General features: G+C 41.7%; 1 non-coding gene across 1 annotated transcript; it reads left to right on the top strand.

Moving 5' to 3' along the window:
- Positions 1-332: 332 nt before the first annotated feature.
- Positions 333-469, top strand: MIR8969 (microRNA mir-8969). The gene has a single exon (NR_127975.1). It is a non-coding gene; the product is annotated as a microRNA mir-8969 (primary transcript).
- Positions 470-9,617: the final 9,148 nt, after the last annotated feature.

Here is a 9,617-nt window from a genome sequence, read left to right as displayed (position 1 = left end):
CCAAGAAGAATTGTTGATTTTTCATCTGTTTAGGTTTTTACTTCATGTTAAGATGGAATGGTTACTTCCAAGCTCCTTATGTACAGAACCAGAAAACGGAAAGCCCATTACATTACATTTTTTTAAAAGTATTAATTACATTATTTTTGTGATGATATGGGGTGTGTTTACTTGCCATAAATCTCTAGATTCAGAGGCAAAGGCAGTTTCTGACACAGCACAGTCAGAGCCTTTAAGACAACTGACAACTGCATTATGGCATCCTGGAGAAACTATCCTGAACTGCACTGTCAATCAGCTTGAAAGACAACCTGGATAACACTGTCACTGACACAGCAGACATAGGAAAGGGGCACAGGCTGGCCTCCTGCAATCAGCAGAGGTGGTTCAGTGGGAGAAGCCATCCCCTGGGCTTTCTGTGCTGATGGGGTCATGCAGCTTGTTTGTGTAATTACTGAAAAGGCAATTTACCAAAAAGTCGGCTGACTTTAGGTTAAGTGTGTTTTTATTTCTGAAGCTCTCTGGCAATAAAATCCAATTTGGGACATTCAGGGATTAGATTCCCGAAAGAGCTTGCTCAAAGCCCTTTGCTCCTTCAGGCCCGGGAAGCCCAACTGTGGCTTACCCGTCAGCAGCATGTGGTTTAATCCCAAACTCCCTTTCCTTTGGATTACAGAGTGGGAAGGCGTCGCTGGCACTGGATGCCGTGTATTTTGCAGTCTCCATGAAAGTTCAAGAGTGTGTGATGCGATCTAATTGTCCAGTTTCTTGACATTCAGGCTTGTCTTCCTTGTGAAGCAGTCTAATTGATTTCTGAGTACTTGAAAATAGAGCTGGTAGTGGAGAAACATGCTGGAAAGACCAAATAGGGGATGCATGAGGCCAGCCACACCACCCTCACTCATTCATTCATTCATTCAGTTGCTGCCTCCCAGAGCCCGGGGAGCAGGGGAAGGGTGGGAAAGACACTTCAGTGAGTGGAACAGCATGTGCAAGGACCTGTGTGGTGAGAATAAGGAATGACCTTGGAATGCTGGCTGGGGGCTTGTATGCAAAGTTGAACGTGTGTTCCCAGCTCGAGTCCAGTGGTTCTCAGCAGGACATGTGGAGATGAGGAGATGGGTAAGCAAGATAACTGATGTAAGTTCAAGCAGAAAAAGCTGCATTTCTGTTCTTCTAGGGCTGAAGAACCCCGAACAACGTCTAGTCCACTGTGCTGTGTGGACTCCTGGGGAGGGATGGGTCCAGAGACCTTTAGGAGTCATGGTAGTGTTACTGGCTCTTAGTTAATATCAGCCCTGATATTAACAGTGAACCCAGTGAACCCAGCACATATGGGTTAAGACTAAAAGCACACATTCCCAGCTCCCTCATTCTTTAGTTACACTCATATGTAAATGCTTGTTTCTTTAGCCTCTGACTCCCTGAGCCAACTAGAACTTACAAATTATTAAAGTCCAAATGACCTCATGCTGAGTTCCCACTAAAGTTGTGGCTAATCACGGGGACTTCAAGTTCTTTTACAGAGAAACTAATGTCCAGAAAATATCATGAAACCAAAGCTTCCCAGGCCCAACTCCTTGGCTTCTTGACGTCAGAGTCTACCTTCCACCATGGAGACAAACAGCCAAGGACGCTCATCTGAGAAATCCTTCGTCTCCTCCACTGGAAGCAGCCCCAGACACAGGCCAATGGGAAAATGCTGACCAAGAAGGCCATGACTCCCCTTCCCCTACCTAAAACCTCAAATAAAAACCCCTACCCATTTCTTAATGAGGAACAAGCAACTTTGGCGGCACTGCCCCTTTGCTGTGCTCCCTCTGCCTGGCAAAGTAAAGCTTTTCGTTTTTCTCTCAAGTCTCTGTTCTCGTCATTTGGGATCAGAGACCAAACTTTTGGTAACAGTAGAAAACATTGCTAGGACTTTCAGATGCTGTTGTCTGGCCTCAACTGTGTCTCTGCCCCGTGCCAGGCTCTGTGTTTCACCCCCAGGGAGCTGTGGACATGGGTGTCAGACCTCAGTCACACATCACGTCCTCTGTGCACAAGCATGGGCACGGGGCACACATATTAAGTCCTTCCCTTTGTGCAGGACTGGAAGCCCCCAAACCATTCAGCTCTGAACCCTGGTGGGCCCGCTCCCACTCCCCATCCTTCCAGTAGCTACCCACTGGACAAGTGTAGTATCTGTTTTCCCAGTTAAGAGTGTCCATGAGGTCTCTTTCCTTAAGACAGCCTAGTCTCCCTTGGTCTCTCCCACAGTACCTCTGCCCTCTCAGGCCCCCTAGAGGACTGTTCCCAACCTCGAGTCTGACAGGGGCCCTCCCTGCTTCTCTCAGTGCCATCATACTGCAGCTGCGGCACTCACAGAGGCCCCCTTGGCCAGATACCTCCTGCCTGTGCAGCCCTGTTTCTACTCCATTTCCCCTGCTGCTCTGGCCAAATGATGCTACTCACCCCTCTACACACATCCAGTGATTCCCTGCCTGCCTTCTGGCTTGTTTGTGTGACTTGTGCTTTTTCTTCCACACCTCATCTCAGCAGACCCCACACCTTTCTCAGAATCCCCCACACTGCTGCCTCCCTGACGCTTGCGGGGGAGCTGTGGCTGAAGTGCCATTCCCCTTGCTTGTGCTCTGTGGCTTTCTGTGCTTGCTTTTGATATCCAAGTTCATTCTTCTTTGTGTTCCAGTGACTTGAACACTTCTCTCATTTCCCCAGGCAGAGTAAGGGACCTTGGATGAGGCCTCTGGGTCATCTCCAGGTGGGGCCAACACCCACCAGGCACAGAGCAGGCACCAATGGGCCTTTGTGTTACAGAGCAAGGGCTTGCCACCCAATGTGCACACAAGCCAACACTGTGGCACACCTGTCTTCGAGGGAAGAAAGGCTTTATTGCACAATCGATGAGTAAGGAGACAGGAGGCCAGGCTCTCATATCTGTCTGGCCCATCCAAAGTATGAGGTAAGGTTTAAGGGAGCAAGGAGGGCTGGCTGGTATGTGGAAGCACTGGCAGGAGGAGTTTCGACTGGCAGGTCAAAATTTTCTCTTCTGTGCATGCTCTGGGTGGCTCACCACCCATGAAAAATACCTTTAACATCCTGTTGTTAAGATGGGGTCAGTCATGGGAGGTTACTGGGTGAAGTACAGTAAACAAGGGTAAAGTTGTTATGTAGATTTAAGTGACTGCCTTCTCTATTGATTAAGATGTTAGAGTCACCTCCCCTCACCCCATTCCTGGCACAGAGAGTGAGGCACCCTTACAAATGGAGATTTCTCTTATAAATGTCAATTTCCCTTAGAAAGGGTAAATTCTACTAGTTTTTCAGAGCTTTTCCTGTGTCTGCTGTTTTTTAATAATTAGCAGGCCAAAATAGCCCTTATGCCAAAGAGGCATATTTTGGGGTGGCAAATTCTGTACCTGGTCCTGCAATTACATTAGTGGAATGAATTCTACCTGGTATTGCTGGGAACCCCAGGCATGACGCCTTGCACAGAACAGGCACAAATTAATCTTTGTTTAATTAGATTCAGGACGTAAATATTTTCAGGCCATAAACTGGAAGGAAAAAGAGAAGTGGACCAGTGACCATGCTCAGTGGAGAAACCTCTCTTGTCCCCCTTCCACAAAGCACCCTCCTGAAAATAGTGGGCAGAAGGGGCTGCATTTGATGACTCAGAAAATCTATGTCTGGATTCCATTAGGTTGGCTCACTGAGGTATTGTTGATACAAAATAACCAATAACCATCCTATAGATAAGAGAAATAAGGTGAGTTTACTTGAGCCAGAGTGAGGATTATAACCCAGGAAGGCCTTAGAAAACATTCCAGAGAAGCATGGTTTTCGGTACAGTCATATCTTTTTAGAACAAAGGATATACATTAAACACACCCAGGATACATTTTAAAAATTTCAAAGAGGTGTTCAGTTGGAAATTAGCAGGTCAACATGACTGTGACATCAGGAAAAGGACTAATCCATGTGTTACCAATAGGGCATAGGAGGGGAAGTCTGCATTCTTATCTTAAGAGAGTGCATTCTTTAATGGTTAAGCAGATGTACAATGTTTGTTTGATAGGCCGTAAGTCAGGCTTTTTAGTTCAAGCCGAATTAGTTTTGAACCTGAATAGTTACCACATATACCTCAATATGTGAAAATTGCTTGTCATTTTTCCCTTTTGATCAATAATCTTTTGATAGAAAGTGTTGCTGATGAAAATAGTGTCCCTCGGTGCCAGGGTGGCTGCTGCCTGCCCCGGGTCCATCATGTCCCTCGGTGCTAGGCTTTTATTTCATTGATTAGCCCAGTTATCCACATTGAGGGGAAATAGTCAGATATAGTGGACAAGCATAGAGGTATATATTAGCAGGGGAAGTGTTTCATAGGTATGAAATTTGTCAATTATTTTTAGATTATCACACAAATATTGCACATGTGCTTTTACATGACTTCCTATAGTTACGTTGTCTATAACAATTATAGAACAGGTAATCCTATACTTGAGATGATTAGCTTAAGGATGAATTCTTAGGCATAGCCTTAATAAGAAAAGAGGATTCGTCCAGTGTTGCAGGAGCAATCAACCATCTCAAGTCAATGAGCAATCATCACTCTAGCTTGCAAGCTATTTTTACAACACTGAGAAAACAGTATTTTGCTTGAATATTATGACTAGTACAAGAATTCCGAGGAGTAATAGAAATAGGAATTGCAATCCAGGTCGTAAATGGAAGCCAATAGCAAAAGGGAGCCAACTAAACAAATCAAGACCAGGTATACAATTGCTTAAGGCATTCACCTGGTTTTTTCATGTGCTTTAGCAGAGATGATAAATTGGAGGACTCATCAGGTATAAAAACACAGCATTCAGTTTGAATGATATAAATGTACTACCTTGGGGTGCTGTAGGAATATCTAAGGCCATTCTATTTTGAAGGAAAGCATTTCTCATTAAAGACACTTTAGTATCTAAAAAGGCTATTCCTGCTTGACTACTGTTAAGGCTTTGTGTGTGTGATATGATATCCTCTAGCCCCAAAGAAAGAACAACTATACCTGGCTGCTTGGTGGTCACACCAGTAGAACACTGAATTAGCCCATCTGGCCTTAAAGAGAGAGAGATTGGCAATAGGTGTTAGCTCAGTGTGAATCCTTCCCTGCATCCAAGGGAAAGTCAGGGTTCAGTGTTTAGCCATCCAGGCAGTAGCCAAGGCCAGAGATTTGCTCCACAATAACCACTGAGTTCCATTAGGAGGCACTGATAAATGCCTGGCCTTCAAGACCAGTCTTCAAGACCAGTCTTCCAGATCAGTCACTTTCTTTAAGTATGATAGTATTTTGAAACCTTAAGTAGAACAATTATAAAATAGGTATACAGTTTAAGCATAACAAAGGTTTAAATGAGGAGATACAATGTTGGGAATGCAGGCCTGGTCCAGAGTCTTGGGACAGCTGTCTGCAACAGATGCCGTCTTCTTCTCATCCTGGTTTGGAGGTATTTGCCTTGGTCAGTTGAAATCGGGTATCAGAAATAGGATCTGAAACCAACTCAAGTGGAGAAGACTTTTTAAATCAGAACTGTGAATCCATGAGTCTATGCCTTTTGATTCTGCAGTGCACGAACTGCTTAAAAGTACCTGATATGGTCCTTTCCAACAAGGCTGCAAAGAGTCTTTTATTTGATGCCTCTTCCAAAAAATAATTTCTCCAGGTTATAGCCCATGATCCTTAAGGTCTGGGACCTTTCTGTGAAAAGAATCAGCTACCAACCTTTCATTTCTTTTAAGCATTTCAATGAGAGCTGCCTGACAACAACGTAATATCTCCCTTAAGTGAAGTTGGTTCATATATTTCCTCATCTAATTGCATAGGTCATCCTATTATTTCAAAAGGAGACAGCCAATGTTTACCATAAGGGTGTAAATCTAAGTTTAAGAAGCATCAGTGGGAGGCTGGCCCTGTGGTGCAGTGGTTAATTGTGCACGTTCTGCTTCCTAGCAGCCCGGGGTTCACCGGTTTGGATCCCACGTGTGGACATGGCACCGCTTGGCAAGCCATGCTGTGGTAGGCGTCCTGTGTATAAAGTAGAGGAAGATGGGCATGGGTGTTAGCTCAGGGCCAGTCTTCCTCAGCAAAAAGAGGAGGATTGGCAGTAATTAGCTCAGGGCTAATCTTCCTCAAAAAAAAAAAAAAAAAAGGAAGCACTAGCAGAAGAGCTTTTGGTCTTGAGAGAGGAAATTCTTCTCAAAGCTTTGCCAATTGAGTTTTGATGGTGTCATTAGTTCTTTCCACCAATCCTGAGGATTGGGGATGGTAAGTGCAGTGGAAATGCTGCATTATTGGCCAAATGTTACAAATAGATTTAATTATTTGTCCAGTGAAATGAGTTCTTCAGTTACTGTGTAACTCAGTAGGAATTCCTCAAACAGGAATTACCTTTTTCAATAATAATTTACCTAAAACCATTGCTCTTCTGAAGGAAATGACTCAACCCATTGTGAGAATATACAGATGATTACAAGATATATTTATCCTTGAGATGGCAGCATTTGGACAAAGTCCAATTGCTGTACCTCAAAGGGTCTCTTAGGAAGGGGAAAGTGGCCTTGTGATTCATGAAATAGTTTCCCTAGATTATATTCTGGGCATATAGCACGAGTGTAGGCTTTATGAGCCAAAGTGGGAGAAAGTTTCCAGAAGTAGTTTCCCCCCTTTTGTTGCTTCTTTTATTTCTTTTCTTCCATGATGATTTCGTGAACCTATAGAAGGAAACCTCTTACTGGGTTAGCAGAGTTAATAGAAAGTAGTGGGCATTCTTGAAGCTGGGTGGCATATCCAGCTTGATAACATCCTTGCTTATCATTTAAGTAAGACCCATCTGTAAAACAATTAAATGATGGAATGCAGTCATGGTCTTTTCCCCTTGTGATGTTGGAAGCAAGGTATCAGGGTTAAAATAGTGAGTAATGTTTTCGTACACAATATAACCTAAGAAGGTTTATCATCATTTACTTGACAATGCTTCCCATGCAATTTAGCATACCAAACAAGCCTAATTAGCATCTTCCCCTTATAGGAAGAAAGAACAAATCTCTTTGAGAAGTCCCAGGGCCCTCTGAATATTCTCAAAGAAGAGGGTCAAAACAAAGACTTTATGTAGGACATGAATTTTGAGGAACTTGTCAAAAATATCAAAAGGTTTTAAAGTGCTCGGTCAAACAAGATCAAGTGTTTGCTGATCTTGTCTCTGTGAAACAATGCTTAGTTATCCATTCAAACAAAGTGACAACAGAAACAGTCAAGGGCAAAACAGAGCATTAAAACAGTCAAAAAAACCTTAATAGAGAGACCTCAGTCTTTTTGAACACAGGAAATTATTATTATTATTTTGCTTTTTCTCCCCAAATCCCCTCAGTACATAGTTGTATATTTTAGTTGTGGGTCCTTCCAGTTGTGGCATGTGGGATGCTGCCTCAGCATGGCCTGACAAGTGGTGCCATATTTGTGCCCAGGATCTGGACCAGCAAAACACTGGGCTGCTGAAGCAGAGCACAAACTTAGCCATTTGGCCATGGGGCTGGCTCCAGGAAATCATTTTAACAAAACACAGATTTTCTGTCCTTTAGGTAGACTTACTCACAGGTGAAGAGAAACGTTGTATAACCACTTTATCAAGAGCAGACTGAGAGTTTAAGAAAATTATCCCTTCTAAGAGAGAAAGCCCAATTCTAATTCTTGTAACAGATTACTTTTTATATTAAAATTCATTTGCTTAGATTCATTTCAATCTTAGCCAAGTTGACCACATACAAAATTCCTCAGGATCTTACTTCCGTCAACCTTTTGTCACTTTCTTTTTTTTACATTCAGAATTTGTCCCATGCTTTCTTTCTTCCCTTCTGGTACTTTAGGACAAATTTACCTTCCTTAACAAAACAAACAAAAATATTTCCATTCTTTACAGCTTCTTTACTGAAAGCATACATTTTACTTTTCTTGAGTACAAAGATATTTTCCTTATTAATTTTTAGTAGCTTTAATTACATATATTAATTAGAATTTTCACTCCTTACACAGTTTAGTGAAAACTAAAATGTGAGCAATTGTGAACTGTCTTTTACATTAGCATTTTGTGGCTTGGTGACTTTATAAATACCTTTTATAATATTCAGAAACATGCTACTTCATATTATAATCTTTCAATAAAATACAAGACATGTTTACTAATAGACTCAAAACACCTTTTAGTTTTTCTCTAGCCAAAAGTAGACAAACTTATATTTAGTAATTAATGTCTATTTTATCTTATTTGGGGATGATCTAGATATTTAGTGAATTTCTATCAATTAAATTAACCTAGCAAAACTTCAAAGTTTCACGTTACCAAAGAGATTATGCAAGCTATTTTAAATGCATACACCATAAAACAAAATTATTATTAAAAGTTCACCTAACACTTTTATCTTTTTCGTATCTATTTAGTTTACTTGCTTCCAATAATTATTTAGATTGCCTACAAAACTTCATGAGATCTTAGGCAAAATTAGCCATCACTATGTTATTATCTTTGTTAACCAGTTTTGTAATAGGGATAACATCAGCTTATTTGACTAATAAACATAGAACAAAGGCTGCATGTCTGCATCAGACCCAATGTTGATAACTTTAAGGACATGCCTATTTTAATCAAACCAACAAACTTAAACAAGCTTTTATTTACCAAAGATTATTTCATGTCATGTTAACTTGAAAGACATTTGGATTAGTTTCATTTAGAAAAAAAAATTGTAAGCACTTACTTTAACTCAATTGAATAGAGTTCTCTAGAAATTATGCCATCCAGAGGTAAAAATATCACACACATATACATATAGACACACATACATAGAGACTCCACAGTTTTTTGGGTTTTTTTTGAGGAAGATCAGCACTTAGCTAACTGCTGCCAATCCTCCTCTTTTCTCTGAGGAAGACTGGCCCTGAGCTAACATCCGTGCCCATCTTCCTCTACTTTATATGTAGGACACCTACCACAGCATGGCATGCCAAATGGTGCCATGTCCGCACCTGGGATTCGAACCGGTGAACCCTGGGCTGCTGAAGTGGAACTTGCAAACTTAACCGCTGCGCCACCGGGCCGGACCCCCCACAGCTATTGTTTTAAAATTACTGCCATGAATCAAGTACAGTAATATGAGGCTCCCAAAATATGAATCCAAATTTTGTTTTAAGCTTTTTTTTCTTTTTTACTAATATTGTGAAGAATAGACTCAAGATGCTAGATTTTTGGTGAGGGTGCTCTTATGGCCATTTTTCTGGCGTTCCCCCTTTTTTTCCCTTCAGTTTTAGGAGTTAGTGGTGAGCTAGATAACAGTTCCCAAGGGGCAAGGACATAATTCTTTGTGATGTAAAAGAACTGGGTGGAATCTGAACTGCCTCTAGAACTGCTTTTTTCTACAAGGATTTGTAAGTTGAGGATAGTTGCTCTACGTATCCAACCACATCACCCTAATTTGCTTTTTTCCCTCTGGGTGCTTAGTTTTATTTTAACTTAGGGAAGAAGGCCTAGAAAAAAATCCCTATCAGGCTCTGAATAGCAGCTTCTGTTTGGCCA

This window comes from Equus caballus, chromosome 5 (genome assembly GCF_041296265.1).
Source record: "Equus caballus isolate H_3958 breed thoroughbred chromosome 5, TB-T2T, whole genome shotgun sequence".
NCBI classification, from domain to species: Eukaryota; Metazoa; Chordata; class Mammalia; order Perissodactyla; family Equidae; genus Equus; species Equus caballus.
Note: the sequence above shows the minus strand (reverse complement) of the source record. Positions and strands in the feature narration are given on the sequence as shown.